At 47.3% G+C, this 20,583-nt stretch overlaps 1 long non-coding RNA gene across 1 annotated transcript; it reads left to right on the top strand.

Moving 5' to 3' along the window:
• Positions 1–2,594: 2,594 nt before the first annotated feature.
• LOC137677117 (uncharacterized) lies at positions 2,595–9,790 on the top strand. Its single transcript, XR_011050217.1, has 3 exons — positions 2,595–2,971; positions 8,162–8,307; positions 9,398–9,790. It is a non-coding gene; the product is annotated as an uncharacterized lncRNA (long non-coding RNA).
• Positions 9,791–20,583: the final 10,793 nt, after the last annotated feature.

Here is a 20,583-nt window from a genome sequence, read left to right as displayed (position 1 = left end):
CTCTGGCCTTGGCCAAAATAAGTCATTTTTCCTCAAAAATCACTAAGTTATTCAAACTAATTTGCAAATCTTTCCAGTCAGGATCATGATTTTCAGTTATAGTTTGCTACCCGTTCAGGGTCCTCCCTATATACCCCTGCCATCTCTCTCCAGGATTTTAAATCCGATACAGAAAACGGCACTTTTACTCAAACTGGCCCCTCCGGTGCTACTGCTTGTCTGAGAGGGGCTTGTATATCAGCATTTCTCTGCCTAGTCCTACCTGCCACCGGACTGAAACCTGCTTCACCGTCGGTACTGTCCAAATCACTCTGTTCATTATCCCTTCTAGGTCCAACTAACATTTGAACATCCTCCTCGTTCTCCTTATACTTGTTGCACCGCTTGCCAGTGCTGCATGCCGAACAACACCACTTAGGCACTTTCTTTTTCCCTGCCTCTAACGCCAATACTTCACCTTCGCTTGCAATCAAACCGCATTCCTTACGCACATCACAATCATCCCGTAATGCAAAAAACAAATTCACATACGGCATCTCATCCCACTTTCCCTCTCGTCTACAGAACAACATTAATTGCAGTATTGTGTTGTAGCTTATACTCCCGTTCTTTGGATATTTCTCCTTATCTAGGATATACAAAGGCCACCACTGATTACAATATTCTACAAGCTGCCTCTGGGTGAGAGAGTCTCCCCCCCGACACCTTTTTCCAATGTTTCAATATACATCCTAGAGGAGATTTTTCAGAATCCCCCTTCCACGAAGGGTTTGTTACCCATTGCAAAATAATATCAGAACACAAAAGCAGTGTTAAAACACAGAGACACAAAAGCAACGACTTAACACAGACACAGACACAAAACCAATGACTTAACACAAAATAACAAGATGCTGGGGACTCAACCCCCTTATACCATTTTCAGTGGGACTCTAACCCACCCCTTCAGTAGACTGTTTGTTTCCCATTTTACAAAGTTTCAAAATTAACACGAATACCCGAACAAAGTTATACAAGTACCACAATTACAAATAAATCTGTCACAGTTCAAAGCCGGACTGGCTGTTAAACCGGTGGCAGACAGTAAACGGCAAACGCCGGTCACCGCCCCCCCCTTTCCTCCCTTCCCTCCCCCGAAGGGGAAGGAATGGAGAACACAGAGAGAAACTTGCAAGCCGAAAGTCAAAAGCAGTTTCACTAAACAGCAATGAATATATGAATATATATAAATATGCAAAAATCAATACTCAACCAAAATCCGGACTCGGGGCATCCCCGTAATAACGTACGGATTATCGCAATTGTGCACACCGATACCAATAGCTTAACAACGCGCACTTAATTCAGGTACGACTTATTTGTAAGCAGCCAAGTTCAAATACCGGTACCAATACTCACAACCAATGTCGTTAATCTCCCAGATAGCTGTTAGCTGTCTCGGAAACTCACCCGACCAGGGAATCGGAGGCTTCCCCGAAAATACTCCGGTGCGCGCTGGAGTCCTCACAATTCCTCTGGTCTGTCGAGACTCCAGAGGGCTGGTCCCATCTGGGTCGCCAAATTCTGTTACCGAAAAATAGTAACCAAGAAAACTCTCCAAACCAAATTATAGTTTAGAACGCCGACATTGGTTTATTGCAGCACTAGGTGCATGGGGGATCTCTCCTCCTAGCATGCACGCCTAGGGACAAAAGCACACTCATTATATACATTATAGAAAAATTAATATTCATATAATTCCAAGAACAGCCCACCTATTCCAAGAAACGTATGCATATGCTAATATATTATGTAATTGTCTTTGTGCATGCGTACTAAATTGGGGAAGGGGTCTTGGGTGGTCTCGGGGGGTCTCTGAGGGGATATCTCTCAAGGGGTATTCTGAGGGGATAGCCCAAAAGGCCCCAGTACGGAAGTGGTATGCCTACCTGGAAGGAATTAGTCAGTTACTGCACTTGAAAGAGGGCCCGGTTAAGGTCTCTATGTTCCAACAACCTGTGAATCGAGATCCGGTTTTGTTAGGCCAACCTTACAAACCTTCCCCGATCAAAGAGGTGCCTGAACTATTCGCAGGCTCAGATACACAAGGAGTATGGTTCACCGACGCATCTGCCCACCGAATAGGATCAAAGTGGCAATATAAAGCAGCAGCATTGGAAATTGGTACTGGGAAAACAGTTGTAGAAGAGGGAGAAGGTAGTGCATAGGTGGGAGAATTGCATGCTCTCCTGCTGGCCACAGAGAATGGTGCCACCATCATTTATACCGATTCCTATGCAACCTATAAGGGTGCCCCAGAGTGGATGTGCCGATGGGAATCCAATCAGTGGGAAGTGGGCCGTACAAAAGTCTGGAGAGCTAGAGACTGGCAACGATTGTTAGAAATAGGCAGATCTCTGTAGAGGGGTTTTTGGAGCAGAATGGTCATGTAATGAGCCAGAAGTATGAGAGTATGGAGTGAAGGCCTAGCTGCGTGAGAAGATTCATGTAGCTAGTGTCAACAAGCCGACCTTGGAGAGATGAGGAAAAACAGCAGCTGAGCAAACAAGAACTGAGGGAGTAGCCGGTGGGAACCGAACACAGGAGGAGAAGAAACAAGAACTGATGGAGCCAATTAAGGAAGGACCAGTGGCAGAGCAGTGACCAATCAACACATCAAAGAAGAGTATGTTTAGTAATATTAACGAATAGCAATGCACATGCTTACAGCCAGGGAAAGTACAAAATGTATAAAAGGGACAGCTTATGCTTAATAAACGTCTTCACTTTGATTCACATTGCATTGTGTGGAGGCGTGTTCCTTCTCCTCAGATGGTGACCCTGATGAGACGCTGATCGACGGCAAGTTCGGGGAATAGCCCAGAAGGAGGTACACCGGCTGGAGTACGGCTCAGCAGGTCTGAAGACCGGGGCGAGACGGAGGACGACTCGCAAGAAAAGAAAAGAACGTTGCAACGGGACACTTAGTGAGGTGAGCAGCCGGGGGAAAAAGGAGATGGGCCAAAATATTTCTGAAGAAGAAAGTGCGATAGTAAGGCTTCTCCTACATATCCTCTCTAAGAGAGGAGTGAAACATGATGAGCATTTGCTCCGGAGACTGTTAGTTTGGTGTCGAGAGCATGGGTTCCCTTCGGACCCCCAGAGCGCTTTTAAGGTGGACACTTGGGAAGATATTGGAAAGGGTTTATGGGACGCGATAAGCAGTGGGGAAAAGGAGGCAATAGAACTGGCAACTGCATGGAGGGCTGTTCTTACTGCTCTTCAAGAAATGAAAGCAGAGAGGCCTGTTGCAGCAGGGGCTTTTACGGCTCTGCATCCAACAGAGGTTAACCCTGGGGCGAGAGGTCTTCGTGTTTTTGGTCAGCCGCCAATACCGTTTTTTTCAAACCCCTCCGCACCACCAGAAGAGCAGGAGAAAATTGAAATACCCCCTAAACCAACAGGGGAGCCCCCTAAACCGGAGGAAATGGAGGTTGATGAGCATCAGCCCGAGCCCACCCCCCCACCCTTCAAGTCTCCGCGAGCCGCCAATCTCGCAAATCGCGCCGAATACGAATATCCCCCTCTGCCCCCGTCGTCTCCCCCATCGCCTGCCGGCGGTCCAGGGAAATTTAAGGATCCGGTGGCTTGGGCGGAAAAATTGTTAGCAAAATTACAAGACCTGGAAAGACAGACGACCTTAACTGAGCGACAACATAAGGAGGAGCAGAGGAGAGAAGAAGAAAGGGAACGCCTACGCGGGGGGGCCAGGGGGGCCAGGGGGGGCGCTGAGGCGGCTGGGACTAGCCGCATGAGAAACATGGATGGGAATGTTGGTATGCACTCTGTCATGGGGGACGGGGGAGGAGACGATCCGCGATTACGGTGGCGAGGAGTTATACAGAATGCGCTAGTGGAGGGGGAGATTCTGCCCACAGCTTTCCCAGTTATTTTGGGAAATCGGAGAGAACCACCGCGCTGGGTAGGATTACAGTGGGAGATTGTTAAGGAGGCACGGAAAGCGGTACAACAAAATGGGTTGCATGCACCTTATACCCAAGCATTTATAAATAGTATCTTTATGTCTACGCTTTTAACACCTTTTGATTTTAAGCAATTGATGGCGATGATTTTAACCCCGATGCAGGAACTCTTGTGGCGGACGAGGTGGCATGACGCAGCACAGGCTGCAGCGGTGGAAAACCTGGGGAGGGGAGATAATGATCCTCTTTTAGGGATAACATTTGACCAACTGGTGGGAGAAGGGCAGTTTAGTGATCCACAACGACAGGCACGACTTAGACCAGAAGCCTTGGCACTTACTGCCACCTTAGCCCGAGAGGCTTTTAAAACCCTCCCAGAAGATGGGAAAGTAATTCCTGCCTATACAAAAATAAGGCAAGGTCCATCTGAGCCTTATATGACATTTTTAGAAAGATTGCGTGAAGCATTGGAAAGGGCATCGCTGACCGATGTAGCTCGAGAGGCGTTGCTAATGTCGTTGGCAGTCGACAATGCTAATCCTACTTGTAAGCGCATTTTACAGACATTACCCAAAAATTCTAGCCTGGCAGAAATGATGGATGCGTGTGAGCGCGTAGGAACAACGGAAGAAACAGCAGGATACATGGCGTCAGCCTTTGCGGCTGCGGTGAAACCTCTAGTACGATCAGGGAGAGGCGATCAGGGACCAAAATGTTACAACTGTGGCAAATCGGGACACCTTAAGGCTCAATGCCGAGTAAAAAGTCACGAGTTTGCAGGGACCTGCAATCGCTGCCGGAAATACGGTCACCGTGCAGATGAATGCCGATCTAGATTCACTAAGCAGGGAACTCGGCTGGGAAACGGGGGGGCGAGCGCGAGGAGACCCAGCGCGATGACACAAAACAGGTCTTCCACCCGGGCTGCCTGGATGGCGTCGCCGCCGCCACAAGAGGGAGTGCTGGGGTGGACGTTGCCACAGCAGTAGAGGTGACTCTGATAGACCCGCAAGTACAATGTATACCCACCGATATGAAAGGCCCACTGGGTCACGGGTTGAGTGCCTTACTTATCGGGTGATCCTCTACGACCCGAAAAGGTCTTTTCGTTTTACCCGGTATAATCGATGCCGATTTTACAGGGGTCATATCTGTTATGGTATGGACCCCCCTGCCACCAATTCATATACCCAAAGGAGAAAAAATTGGACAACTGGTCCCCTTTAAATCAGCTGTGCCCACAGCTGGGAATCAGATAAGAGGGGCTGGGGGTTTTGGATCAACAGGCCAGGCTGACATTTATCTGGCAATGGATATCAGTAAGGCAAAACCAACAGAACGGGTAACACTAAAAGAACCTGGTGGGAAAACTTGCGTGGTCATTATGCTGATTGATACTGGAGCAGACGTTACAATAATCAGTCAAGCAGCGTGGCCTCATTCGTGGCCATTGGAGATCCCCCCTACGCCCATTTTGGGGGTCGGGGGAATACAGACCACTAAAATCAGTACAAATGTGATTTGTTGCAAATTGCAGGATGGGAGTACCTGTACAGTAAGACCATATGTGATGCCTGTCCCCATTTGTTTACTGGGGAGAGATGCATTAAGTCAATTAGGGGCACGCTTGGTAACTAACAGTGAGGGTTTTTAGAGGCGGCCATTGATGAAGGGCGACCAATCCTAAAACTAACCTGGAAAACAGAAACCCCAGTTTGGGTTGATCAATGGCTGCTGTCTACAGAAAAAATTGCCCACCTTGAAAGCTTGGTACAGGAGCAACTGGAAAAAGGTCATATTGAGCCCACAACAAGCCCATGGAACACCCCAATATTTACTATTCCGAAAAAAAGTGGCAAATGGCGTTTGTTACATGACCTTCGAAAAATCAATGAGGTCATGGATGATATGGGAACCCTACAACCAGGGCTCCCATCCCCCAATATGATCCCTAAAGATTGGGACATTTTAATCATTGACTTAAAAGATTGTTTCTTCACCATCCCTTTGCACCCTGATGACTATCAGAAATTTGCTTTTTCGGTGCCATCAGTGAACAAAGCTGCACCTATGAAACGCTATCATTGGGTTGTGTTACCACAGGGAATGAAAAATTCACCGACAATGTGTCAAATGTATGTGGCCTGGGCACTTGCTCCTGTGCGAAGGAATTTTCCAAATTTGATTATATACCATTATATGGATGACATTCTAATAGCAGGGAAACAATTGGATAAAAAACAATTGATTCATACACTGCAGACTGAACTAGCAAAAGGTGGATTGCAAATAGCCCCAGAAAAGGTACAACAGGAGGAAAATTGGAAGTACCTTGGGTGGGAAATTACCAAAACAACTGTTAGACCCCAAAAACTAGAAATTCGTGTGAATATCAGTACTTTAAATGATGTACAAAAACTGTTGGGAGACCTCAATTGGGTGCGAACCCTGTGTGGTCTCACCAATGCTGAATTGGCACCTTTGATGCAATTGCTAAAGGGAGGAGGCGGTGCAGATGCCCCCCGCACATTGACACAGGAAGCTGAGCAGGCATTGAAACACCTGAGTACCAAAATAGCTATGGCATACACTCACCGTTGGGACCCAGATTACAGTATTGGAGTATTGGTTATCAATCACGATCGCCACCCCCTGGCATTAATTATGCAGTGGGTGAGTGACAAGGATCCTCTACATGTGCTGGAATGGATCTTTTTGTCTATGCAACCAAAACGTACCATCACTACGAAAGTAGAGGCCATAGCACAACTTGTAATGAAAGGAAGGCAGAGGGTTGTAGAGATAGCAGGCATCGAACCTGCTTTTTTTGGTTATTCCACTGGTTGCAGAGTATCTACAATGGGCATTACAAAATTCCATACCATTACAAGTTGCGTTATTGGATTATAGGGGCGAGTTGAAGGTACATCTACCCCCTCACAAATATTTCTCTGTGCTGCAATTGGGTCAATGGGAAGAATTACCAAAAAGGTCAGAACGTCCGGTCAGTGGTGTCACCGTTTTTACAGATGCTGGAGGCAAAGCTCAAAAAGCAGCACTAACATGGTTAGACAATGGGAAGTGGCATGATGTAATTTTATCTGACATTCAAGGGTCTACACAACAATTAGAATTGCGAGCTGTGGTGGAGGTCTTCAGGCGATGGAACACAGCGCCTGTTAATGTGGTATGTGACTCTTTATATGTCGTAGGGATTGTCCAGAGGATGGAGCGTGCTCTGCTCAAAGAGATAGCTAATGAACAACTATACCAACTTTTTCATGAATTATGGCTTTTGCTGACAGAGCGACTGCATCCATATTTCATCACACATATCCGTAGTCACACAGGACTCCTGGAAGGCTTAGCTGAAGGCAATGCTCGGGCAGACAAACTTGTCGCACCTGCCTGGGCTGCGCCTTCAATTGATCGCTTCGCTCAAGCACAACGATCCCATGCCTTTTTCCATCAATCTGCTAAGGTATTGCGACGTCAGTTTGGGCTACGCAGTGCAGATGCACGTGGGATAGTCCAGTCCTGTCCAGACTGTCAACATCTTGGGGGTGGTTTAGCACCTGGTGTCAACCCCCGCGGTACTGGACCGTTGGAGATATGGCAAATGGATGTAACACACATTCCCAGATTTGGACGGCTGAAATATGTCCATGTGAGCGTTGACTGTTTCTCCCTTGCTACCTGGGCTACAGCACAAACAGGCGAATCCAGCAAACACGTTCAACGACACAGGCGTTCTGCTATTGCAGCCCTGGGCATTCCACAGACGATTAAAACGGACAATGGCCCAGGCTATGTGGCACGTGCCACACAGGACTTTTTCCAACTGTGGGGTATAACACATGTAACAGGTGTCCCACATTCACCAACGGGACAAGCTATTGTGGAGCGCATGAATCAAACTCTGAAACACCTTTTACAAAAACAAAAAGGGGGAGAGCCAGGGCTATCTCCTCATGACAGGTTGTGTAAAGCGCTTTATGTACTAAACTTTTTACGCTTGCCACAGGACTACTCTGTACCTCCAGCGGTAAAACATGGTGCAGGGTTAAAGGGAGGTATGGAGGCTTTTCAGAAAGAACAGGAACAAGCCAAAGTGATGGTAAAAAATGGGGTGACTGGTGTGTGGGAAGGTCCAATGAAATTAATAACGTTGGGTCAAGGGTATGCATGTGTCGTTACAGATACAGGAGCCAAATGGGTACCAGCTAAGTGGGTGAAGCCGTGGCTACAAAAACAACCTGAACTACAGGAGCCAACTCAGGATCTGCCTCGGAACACTGACCTCTCGAGAGATCCAGTGCCCTGACTGCGGGAAGTGTGAAAAAAGGTTTGCGTGGGAGGTATAGAAAAGGGAGCAAAAGGCGCAGTCATGATGAAGCAAGGGGTTGTTTTTTCTGTGTTAAGCCTGCTTTGGATCCTGGACCTGACAAAAGGTCATCAACCGATAGTCCTTCCACCGACACCGTGGAAGGGGAGTCACAAAGTTTGGGTGACTCTGATGCGGAGCTTGAACCAGACGCAGTTTTGTGCCTCCTTAGCTCAGCCTGAACAACCCTTTCATACGTTTCTAGTGGGGGTCCCCTTAAACAGATCTGAAAGTAAGGAGATAGTGGCAGGGTTGAATGTGCTGAAACAGAGCCTCTGTGAGAATGCAATGAAATGTGGCGAACATTGGGATTTATGGGACGATAGCTTGCCTGTCAGTCCCTTAGAGCCCCAAGAACTTGACATCCTAGGAACTTTAGAGGCAGAATCCTGTGTGTTTTTCAATTACACAGAGGGATCAAACATTTATCAGAACAACAAAAACTGGGAGGTCCGTGTACCATAGGTAAATTAAGCTTACTAATGCCTACACGAAAGGTCATATTAAACCACACTAACCTACACAAGATTAAAAGAAGTGTCACTACCTTAGGGAAAGAATGTAAAGATGAGGTAGAACTATGGTCTAGGACCAAAGTAGTTCTTTCTTCTATTTTTGCACTGGGTGTTGCTGCTGCACAAGGACTAACACAATTGCGAAATTTAGCTTGCTGGGTTGCAAAAAGAGCTGATCAAACTTCTAGAATTTTAGGAACATTAGCCAATGATGTAGATAGTATCCGACATGCTACCTTACAAAATAGAGCTGCTATAGATTTTTTATTATTAGTGCACGGTCACGGATGTCAGGAGTTTGATGGGATGTGTTGCATGGATCTGAACGATCATTCCAGGTCAATTCATAAGCAGATCAAAGAGCTCATGGATGCCACACAGAAAATACGGGAACAGCATGGGTTCCTGGATGACTGGTTGGGTAATTTGGGAATTGGAGGGTGGCTGGTCAGATTGATTAAAATGCTATTGATGGGATTGTTTGTGATTTGTATTATCATCCTTGTATTACCGTGTTTATTCTCCTGCTTGCAAAGGGCCCTGCAGCGGACAATAAACACGGCCTTTCTGGCTCAAGAAAAGAAAGGGGGAATTGTAGAGGGGTTTTTGGAGCAGAATGGTCATGTAATGAGCCAGAAGTATGAGAGTATGGAGTGAAGGCCTAGCTGCGTGAGAAGATTCATGTAGCTAGTGTCAACAAGCTGACCTTCGAGAGATGAGGAAAAACAGTAGCTGAGCAAACAAGAATTGAGGGAGTAGCCGGTGGGAGCCGAACACGGAGGAGAAGAAACAAGAACTGATGGAGCCAATTAAGGAAGGACCAGTGGCAGAGCAGTGACCAATCAACACATCAAAGAAGAGTATGTTTAGTAATATTAACGAATAGCAATGCACATGCTTACAGCCAGGGAAAGTACAAAATGTATAAAAGGGACAGCTTATGCTTAATAAAGTGTCTTCACTTTGATTCACATTGGATTGTGTGGAGGCGTGTTCCTTCTCCTCAGATCTCGACCCCTACAGGTGGGATGGGTAAAAAGCCATGCAAGGAATGGGACCCCTGCTGGGAAATGGAACAAACAGGTAGATCATTTAGCCCAAATCAAGGTAGTTGATAGCGAAAGGGAGGATTTGAGAAAGTTGGCTGAATGGCTGCACATTAAGCAAGGCCACTCAGGGAAGACAAACCTCTATTATGAATGTCAGTCTCAGGGATGGCCAGTGTCTATGAAGATATGTGAAGCAATTCTTACGGCCTGTCCACAATGCCAAATAAGGCTCAAGGTTGACCACCCAAACCAAGCTCCTGCCCAAAATATCAAACAAGGCAAAGCTCTTTGGAGCACCTGGAAGACTGATTATGTTGGACCCTTGAGGCCATCCCATGGGAAGAGGTATATTTTGATAGGAGTAGAGGTGGTATCGGGACTGACTATGGCCACAGCTGTTGGCACAGCCACAGGAGATCAGACGGTTCGAGCACTGCAAGAACAGTTTGGTATTTTACCTATTCCTGAATGTGTTCAGAGTGACAATGGGTCACATTTTACAGCCACAGTGGTACAAGACTGGACACGGGGAGAAGGTATCAAATGGGTGTTCCACACACCATATTATCCCCAGGCTAACGGTATAGTTGAGCGAACCAATGGTTTGATTAAATTAAACCAATGGTTTTGACATGCCAATGTCTCGCACCACAACTGGGACATACGATTGCCACAAGCAGTCTTCATTGTTAATAACCGCTGGGGAAGTTGTGGAAGCCCAAAGATTCGAGCGTTTTGTCCTACAGGACCACTGATGGGCGACACCCTCATACCTGACAATCAGAAGGGCCAGTTCCCATTGAGGACATGTGTAGGTCAACCTGTCATGGTGAAACTACATTCTATTGGCATTGTACCCATGACCTTAGCAAAACCAAGAGGCTTATATGCCTGGGAGGCCCTAGATGGAAACGGAAAGACCCATCATATCAGTGCCTTGTGGATAATCCCGGACTTCTAACCCTGAAGCCCAGTTCCAAGGAACCGAGGCCCAGCTTTGTGTTTTCTTACAGGACAATGGAAATGTGGACCACCTTGATGCTCATGCTGACAGTAGTGACACCGACCAATGCAGACAACACAGGCCTGGACGACAACATGGTAGCGAAAATGATGGTGGGATTCGCTCGAATGATGAATCTAACCTCCATAACAATTTGTCTACCTACCCCCAAGTCAGCAGAAGACCTCTTACCAATTTTTGTGCAAGACATTAACATATCGCTCGCTCTTGAGCTCACATGGGAACAATATAACAATTATAGCTGGTATCTCAAAAGGGCTGAGGACAGAGGTTATACCGCTATTGTCTATAGTTGGTCATCGAGTGCGGTAAATGCGAGCTCAGTATGGGATGCAATATGCAATTATATCCTCCAACCCACTAGTGAGGCCACGGGGTGGAGTGTGAATGGCACTATACCATGCGCCTACATCCCATGGGGAGCTACCGAATATAATACTCGATGGAGCACTGATGATCATTCTCTACAATATACAAAACCATTAAATGCCTCATGGTGCATTAAACACCCTGAAAGAGATAACAATTAATGTCCTAGTGCATGTAATCAAAACTCGTTTGACTGGCCTCTCAACTGCACGTGGGCTAGACATACCTATGAACCTAGTTGGTATGGGGAAAAGGATAAGATACCTCCAGCGAGGAAATCTCCTCTCTGGAACTGCCAAGTAGAAATTGGATGCAAAAACATCAGTAAGATGCCATTACTATGGCTATACCCTCCTGTTAAGAAAGCTCTGATGCAGGGCTGTTTGTGCAGTAATACCAGCTACTCACAACCCTCTGCTTTAGATTGTAGTAAGAAAAGCTATTGTCCTCCTCCTACTACCATACCAGGTTCATGCCGTGTTGGGGCCTGGATCGTGGAAGGACTATAGAGAGAACATACGAGTACACTGTTATGTAAGAGCATGAGTCAGCAAGAAAGCATAAGGATGTGGCTTGCTTAGGCTCATAGCAAGTATCCAATTAGAACAGTAGAAGTGGCGCGCAGACGGAGTGTGCACAGTGCTTGCAGCCAATAGCTTAAGGCATGACCGAGAGATAAGAAAAGTATGTATGTTATAAAAGAGTGTGTTAACCAAAATAAAGTGGACTATTAGAGCATCATATTGGTGTGCTGTAGTCTGTTCCTCGCATGGACCCCAACAATGCCGGACATTCACCGTCCATGCAACCCCCAACTTAGTATGGGCATCCTCTGATGGCCACCTATATTCCCAATTATATCCAACTATCCCTGGGCTGGGCTAGTCTAGTCTGTACACTGGCTGTGCTCTCCCTTTGCCCCATTTACCGGGAAGGTTCCATGCCACATAAGTGGTGGGATCATAGACAGAGAGATTTATGGAAGGGATGGCAAGAAGCCCCAACACGAATTGGGTGGTGGATGGAATCATTATTTGGAGTAGGAATTGCCCCAGTACGAAACCAGCAAACCATTTTGAAACTAGGCCTACAACTATCGGCTTTAGCCAATGCTACATCTGATAGTCTGAAGCTTTTAAACGATCAATTACAACATACCAGTAAGATGACCATTCAAAATCAAGCTGTATTAGACCTGATGTTATTAAAGGACAAAGGCGTATGTGGAGTTCTGAATCTGTCAATGGATGAGTGTTGTGTCCCTATCCCGAACGATTCAGTGCCACTTCAAGACCAAATCAACAAAATGAGGAAAGTAGCCAGAGATTCTGAAGCAATCGTCACTAGACTAGGGATGAACTGGTTGGGAAAAGTTTTTGACGTGTTTGGATTTTCTCTTTCTGGGTGGCTAACCAGCCTCCTTCAATCTTTGATAACGGTTGTAGTTATGATAGTTGCAATTTGCATTATGATAAGTTGCATTAAGTGCACAATAGTAAGATCTGTGTTGGTTGTGAAGTATACCCCCTTAGAACCAGTTCATGCAATTGATATCCCAGTACAACCGTAGAAGAACTGAAGCTGATGATCCACAGTGAGCATTAAAACTCACCAAGACTGCGCTGCCTTTTAACTTTGGAGGCAAGAGGTGAATGCACCACCACTCCAAGGAAACAAGTCAAATTCTGACTGTGGTCACAGGGTAGATTGTGTGGCAGATGCACCTGCCCTAACAAAGACCCAACAAGGACCTGGCAAAAGCCCGCAAAAAACTCTGTGCCACAGCTCTTGTCACCCCCCACGTGGTGGCAAACACCACCTACGCACTTCGGCCAAAAGGCTCAGGGTCCACAGCCAATGGGGGTCTTGTCCACATTTAGCCTGTACCCAGGGCTGAACAATAAGCAGTTTTTCTATCACCCAATGTCCCTTCCCCAAATGAGGAAGGGAACTGGGAAAAGGAGGGAGACCTGTAGGTTGAAGTTGAACAGATTTAATGAAATGAAAAAAATCAATATAAATGACAACAGAAAACTATACTTATCTAACAACTGGCAAGTTGCTCCAGGAATCACCAAAAAAAAAAAAAAAAAAAAAAAAAAAAAAAAAAAAAAAAAAAGAGAGAGAAGAGCCCCACCTCTTCCCACCAAGCCCTCCCTTTTATAGTGAACTTGATGTCAATGCTATAGAATCCACCTGTGGGCCAGCCTGGGTCAGCTGCCCTGGATTTAACTGCTGAGGGCCCTGATCACCATGGCTGGCCACAAACTGAAACCAAATCCCAATGAAACCAGGACAGGATTCCACCCCTTATTCTATATCATTTTCAGCAAGTCACTACTATTTTCCCCATCCCTCAACATAAATGCACATCCACATATACACACAGATATTCTCTCCAGTCCACGGGCCATCTCTCCAAGAAGTCCATTGAATCAATTCAGTCTAAATCCGTGGGTTCCATTTCTCAGAATATTTCTCAGGGCAGGAAAAAACGTTGGTGTGGGATCCACTCAGGAGCTCGGGACCAGGCCTCCATATGGTGTTATGGACTGGTGAAGTTGGGCACAGCAGGATGGTGTATTGCATCTTGATCTTGCAGTGCATGTATCTGCTGCAGCCCGTGTTCAGAGTCTGGGGTGATTCTTACTATAATAAATGACACTTAGCATCAGACAGTTATTGGCTATTCTCGCCCAGAATTAAATCTCCTTGCGGTACACATTTAACTTCCCCATCCTCCTGCATCATCCACCAGGAGCACCCAGGTCCTTGAGTAAAAGCAATTCCACCCACAGGTTTGCCTTTGCTCGAGGCAGGACTAATCCAAACTGTTTTCCCCAACATATTTCTCGCATGAGAAACACCTGATTAACACATGGCTCAGAGACTGGTGCCACTGTCGGAATTTTGGGTTCTTTGATCATGGGGAAGTTTATATGGCACCTGGTCTGCTGGCGACAGATGGAGTACATTTGTCTCAAAGGGGAAAAAGGATCCTTGCACAGGAGTTGGCGGGGCTCGTTGAAAGGGCTTTAAACTAGGCTCGAAGGGGGAAGGGGATAAAACCAGGTTCACTAGAGATGAGCCTAAGGACAGCCTTCAGACTATTGTCCTACTCGAGGTGGATGATGGTGGTACATGGGGCAATAATAACACAGGGCTCACTAATAAGTTAGTAACCACGGAAGTGGCCAGGAATGGTCAGATAGCAAGAGTGAAAACTGGTGGCTTAACTCCCTCTCTGAAGTGCTTATATACCAATGCACGGAGTATGGGAAATAAACAGGAGGAGTTGGAGATCTGCCTTAGATTGCATGACTATGATATAGTTGCGATCACTGAAACATGGTGGGACAGCTCCCATGACTGGAATGTTTTCATGGATGGCTATGTACTATTTAGGAAAGACAAACCAACAAGGCGAGGCGGTGGTGTTGCTCTATATGTGCGAGAGCAACTGAAATGTATTGAGTTCTATCCGGGGGGGGAGGTAGAACAGGTTGAAAGCTTGTGGGTAAGAATTAAGGGACATGCAAAGGGGAGTGAAACTGTTGTGGGGGGTCTACTATAGACCACCAAACCAAGAAGATGATGTTGATGAGGCCTTCTACAGAAAACTGGAGGTAGCCTCTAGAACACACTCCTTGGTACTCATGGGTGACTTTAATCACCCTGATATTTGTTGGGAAGCCCACACAGCTAGACGTGTTCAGTCAAAAAGGCTCTTGCAGTACATTGATGATAACTTCTTAATGCAGGTAGTGGAGGAACCAACGAGAAGAGGTGCACTGCTGGACCTTGTATTAACGAATAAAGAAGGACTAGTTGGGGACATTAAGGTTGGGAACAGCCTTGGCGACAGTGATCACGACATGGTGGAGTTTAGTATTTTACAAGGTAGAAGTAGGACAATAAGTAGGATTACAACCCTGGACTTCCGCAGGGCCAACTTTGTACTCTTCAAAGATCTACTTGCAGGAATCCCATGGGCTAAGACTCTGGAGGGCAAAGGAGCCCAAGAAAGTTGGTCAATTTTTAAATACCACTTCCTCCAAGCCCAAGATAGGTGCGTTCCCTTGAGTAAAATATCAGGTAGATGTGCTAAGAGACCTGCATGGATGAGCAAGGAGCTTCTGAAGGAAATCTTGCGGAAGAAAGAAATTTACAGTTCGTGGAAGAAGGGTCTTGTCACTTGGGAGAACTATAGGGAAGTTGTCAGGACGTGTAGGAAGGCAACAAGAAAGGCCAAAGCCCTCTTAAGAACTAAAACTGGCAAAGGAAGTAAAAGAGAACAAAAAGGGCTGCTTCAAATATTTCAGTAGCAAAAGGAAGAACAGGGAAAGTGTGGGCCCTCTGCTGAATGAGGCGGCAGCCCTGATAACCGAGGATGCAGAGAAGGCAGAGTTGCTGAATACCTTCTTTGCTTCGGTCTTTAATCCTAAGACCAGCCCTTGTGATCTCCAGACCCTAGATGTAGGAGAGGAAGCCTGGAGGAGGGAAGACTCTCCACTAGTCAGTGAAGACTGGGTTAGTGATCAGTTATGGAAATTGAATACACACAAGTCCATGGGCCCTGATGAGATGCACCCAAGAGTGTTGAGAGAACTGGCTGATGTTGTCGCTCTACCACTCTCCATCATTTTCGCAAGATCGTGGCAAACAGGAGAGGTGCCTGAGGACTGGAGGAAAGCCAACATCACTCCAGTCTTCAAAAAAGGCAAGAAGGAAGATCCAGCAAATTACAGACCAGTCAGCCTCACCTCCATCCCTGGAAAAATGATGGAGCGGCTCATTCTGGAGGTCACCTCTAAGCACATGGAAGAGAAGAAGGTTATCAGGAGTAGTCAGCATGGATTTACCAAGGGGAAATCATGCTTGACTAACCTGATAGCATTCTATGATGTCATGACTGAATAGGTAGATGCAGGGAGACCAGTGGATGTAGTCTACCTTGACCTTAGCAAGGCGTTTGACACAGTTTCCCATGACATCCTCGTGAGCAAGCTCAGGAAGTGTGAGGTAGAAGAACAGACAGTGAGATGGATTAAGAACTGGCTACACAATAGAGCCCAAAGAGTGGTAATCAATGGTGCCAAGTCCAGCTGGAGACCTGTAACTAGTGGAGTCCCCCAAGGATCAGTGCTGGGTCCAGTCCTGTTCAACATCTTCATCAACGACCTTGATGAAGGGACAGAGTGTCTTCTCAGCAAGTTTGCTGATAATATGAAGCTGGGAGGTTTGGCTGATACACCTGAAGGCTGTGCGGCCATTCAGCATGAGTTGGACAGACTGGAGAGCTGGGCAAAGAGGAACCTAATGAGGTTCAACAAGAATAAGTGCAGAGTCCTGCACATGGGAAGGAGTAATAAAATGCACCAGTACAGGTTAGGAGGCGATCTGCTAGAGAGCAGCTCCTTGGAGAAGGACCTTGGAGTCCTGGTGGACAACAAGTTATCCATGGGACAGCAATGGGCCTTCTTGTGGCCAAGAAGGCCAATGGTATCCTGGGGTGCATTAAGAAGAGTGTGTCCAGCAGATTGAGGGAGGTCCTCCCCCCCCTCTACTCTACCCTGGTGAGACCTCACCTGGAGTATTGTGTTCAGTTCTGGGCTCCCCAGTTCAAGAGGGACAGAGATCTACTGGAGAGAGTCCAACGGAGGGCTACGAGGATGATGAAGGGACTGGAACACCTGCCTGATGAGGAAAGGTTGAGAGACCTGTGGCTTTTTAGTGTGGAGAAGACAAGACTGAGAGGGGATCTGATTAATGGGTATAAATAGATGAGGGCTGGGTGTCAAGAGGAAAGGGGCAACCTCTTTTCACTTGTGCCCTGCGATAGGACAAGGGGCAATGGATGCAATCTAGAGCACAGGAAGTTCAACCTCAACATGAGGAAGAACTTCTTTACCGTAAGGGTTACAGAGCACTGGAACAGGCTCCCCAGAGAAGTTGTGGAGTCTCCTTCTCTGGAGACTTTCCAGACCCATCTGAATGCGTTCCTGTGTAACCTGCCCTAGATTGGTCCTGCTCTGGCAGGGGGGTTGGACTCCATGATCTCCAGAGGTCCCTTCCAACCCCTAACATTCTATGATTCTATGAACCACAGGGACTTTATCCCCCTCTACGGTGCACAACAGCTCAGATTGAGCAGGACCAGCCCGGTTGACAGATCCCCTGGTATTAACTAACCAGGTGGCCTTTGCTAAGTGTTCATCCCAGTGTCTGAATGTCCCATCACCCATTGCTTTCAGTGTTGTCTTCAACAGCCCATTACATCGTTCCACTTTCCTGGCGGCTGGTGCATGGTAGGGGATGCGATATATCCACTCAATACCATGCTCTTTAGCCCAGGTGTCTATGAGGCTATTGCGGAAATGAGTCCCCTTGTCTGACTCGATTCTTTCCGCAGTGCCATGTGGCCACAAAATCTGCTTTTCAAGGCCCATAATGGTGTTACGGGCAGTGGCGTGAGGCACGGGGTATGTTTCCAACCAGCCGGTACTTGCTTCCACCATCGTGAGCACATAGCGCTTGCCTTGGGGGGTTTGTGGAAGCGAGATGTAATCAATCTGCCAGGCCTCTCCATACTTATATTTCAGCCATCGTCCTCCATACCACAGGGGTTTCAGCCGTTTGGCTTGTTTAATTGCAGCACGTTTCACATTCGTGGATGACCTGTGCGATGGTGTCCATGGTCAAATCCACCCCTCGGTCACGGGCCCATCTGTATGTGGCATCTCTGCCTTGATGGCCTGATGTATTATGGGCCCATCGAGCCAAAAATAGTTCACCTTTATGCTGCCAGTCCAGGTCTACTTGAGACACTTGAATCTTAGCAGCTTGATCCACCTGCTGGTGGTTTTACTGTTCCTCAGTGGCTCTGCTCTTTGGTACGTGGGCATCTACGTGACGTACCTTCACAAACAGCTTCTCTAATCGGGTAGCAATATCCTGCCATAATTCGGCTGCCCAGATGGGTTTGCCTCTGCGCTGCCAGTTGTTTTTCTTCCAGTGCTTCAGCCATCCCCACAGGGCATTTGCTACCATCCACGAGTCAGTATACAGGTAGAGTACTGGCCATTTTTCTCACTCAGCAATATCTAGAGCCAGCTGGATGGCTTTTACTTGTGCAAACTGAGTCCACTCATCTTCTCCCTCAGCTGCTACTGCCACTCGTCACATAGGACTCCACACAGCAGCTTTCCACCTTTGCTGTTTGCCTACATTGCGGCAAGATCCATCAGTGAACAAGGCACGATGCTTCTCATTCTCTGATAGTCTATTGTATGGTGGGGCCTCTTCAGCGCGCATGACCTCCTCCTCTGGCGACATTCCAAAAATCTTTGCCTTCCGGCCAGTCCATGATTACTTCCAGAATTCCTGGGCGATTAACGTTCCCTATGCGGGCCCACTGAGTAATCAATGCAACCCACTTACTCCACGTGGCAACAGTTGCATGATGTGTAGAGAGGGTCTGCCCTTTAAACATCCAGTTCAACACTGGCAATCGGGGTGCCAGGAGGAGCTGTGCCTCAGTGCCAATTACTTCTGAGGCAGCTCAAACCCCTTCATAGGCTGCCAGTATCTCTTTTTCTGTTGGAGTATAATGGTCCTCTGATCCTCTGTATCCCCAGCTCCAAAACCCCAGGGGTCAACCTCAAGTCTCCCCCGGTGCCTTTTGCCAGAGGCTCCAGGTAGGACCGTTCTCCCCAGCTGCGGTATAGAGGACGTTCTTTACTTCTGGTCCCATCCAGACTGGCCCAAGGGCCACTGCATGGACTATCTCTTGTTTAATTTGCTCAAAAGCCTGTTGTTGCTCAGGGCCCCATTTAAAGTCATTCTTCTGTCAAGTCACTTCATAGAGAGGGCTCACAATCTGACTGTAATGGGGAATGTGCATCCTCCAGAAGTCTACTACGCCTAGGAAAGCTTGTGTCTCCCTTTTGTTAGTTGGCAGAGACATGGCTGTTATTTTGTTGATCACATCCATTGGGATCTGACAGCGTCCATCCTGCCACTTGAACCCTAAAAACTGGATCTCTTTTGCAGGTCCCTTGACCTTACTGCATTTGATGGCAAAACCAGCTTCTAGAAGGATTTGAATTACTTTTTCCCCTTTCTCAAAAACTTCTCCTGCTGTATCACCCCATACAATGATGTCATCAATGTACTACAGGTGTTTCGGAGCTCCACCCTTCTCCAGTGCGGTCTGGACCAGTCCATGGCAAATGGTGGGGCTATGTTTCCACCCCTGGGGCAGTCGATTCCACGTGTAACTGGATGCCCCTCCAGGTGAAGGCAAACTGTTGCCTACACTCCACTGACAAAGGAATGGGGAAAAACACATTTGCGATGTCAATCGTGGCATACCACTTGGCTGCCTTTGGCTCCAGTTCGTAATGGAGTTCTAACATGTCCGGTACAGCAGCACTCAGCAGTGGTGTTACTTCATTCAGGCCACGATAGTCCACAGTTAGTCTCCATTCCCCACTGGACTTTCACACTGGCCATATGGGACTGTTGAAGGGGGAGCACGTTTTGCTGATCACACCTTGGTTCTCCAGTTGACTGATCAGATCATGGATGGGGATCAGTGAGTCTCTGTTAGACCGATATTGCCATCGGTGGACCATTCTAGTAGAAATGGGCACCTTTTGCTCCTCGACCCTCAGCAGCCCCACAATAGAAGGGTCCTCTGATAGACCGGGCAGGGGAGACAGCTGTCTAATTTCTTCCATTTCCACAGACGCTACACCAAACGCCCACTGGTACCCCCTCGGGTCCTTGAAATACCCTCTTCTCAGGTAATCTATGCCAAGAGTGCATGGGGCATCTGGGCCGGTCACAATAGGGTGCATCTGCCACTCAGTCCCAGTTAGACTCGCTTCAGCTTCCAGTACAGACAGCTCTTGGGAGCCCCCTGTCACGCCAGAGATAGAAATCGATTCAGTCCCTTTATAGTTCGACGGTATTATGGTGCATTGTGCACCAGTGTCCACTAAAGCCCTATACTGCTGTATCTCTGATGTGCCAGGCCATCGAACCTACGCAGTCCAAAAAACACAGTTGTCCCTCTCCTCCACCTGGCTGGAGGCAGGGCCCCTCTAATCCTGAACATAGCGTTCATTATCGACATCTCGGTTCAAGCGGCTCACATAGATTTGATCCCCATTACTCACATCTGGTAAATAGGGATCTGAAGCCCATCTACGCTGTCTGGAGAGCTTCCCATTGGAAACTGAAGCAACATATTTCCTGGAAGAAGCCCCATTCCTAA

This window comes from Nyctibius grandis, assembly GCF_013368605.1.
Source record: "Nyctibius grandis isolate bNycGra1 chromosome W unlocalized genomic scaffold, bNycGra1.pri SUPER_W_unloc_1, whole genome shotgun sequence".
NCBI classification, from domain to species: domain Eukaryota; kingdom Metazoa; phylum Chordata; class Aves; order Nyctibiiformes; family Nyctibiidae; genus Nyctibius; species Nyctibius grandis.
This window is presented reverse-complemented; position numbering and strand designations above follow the sequence as displayed.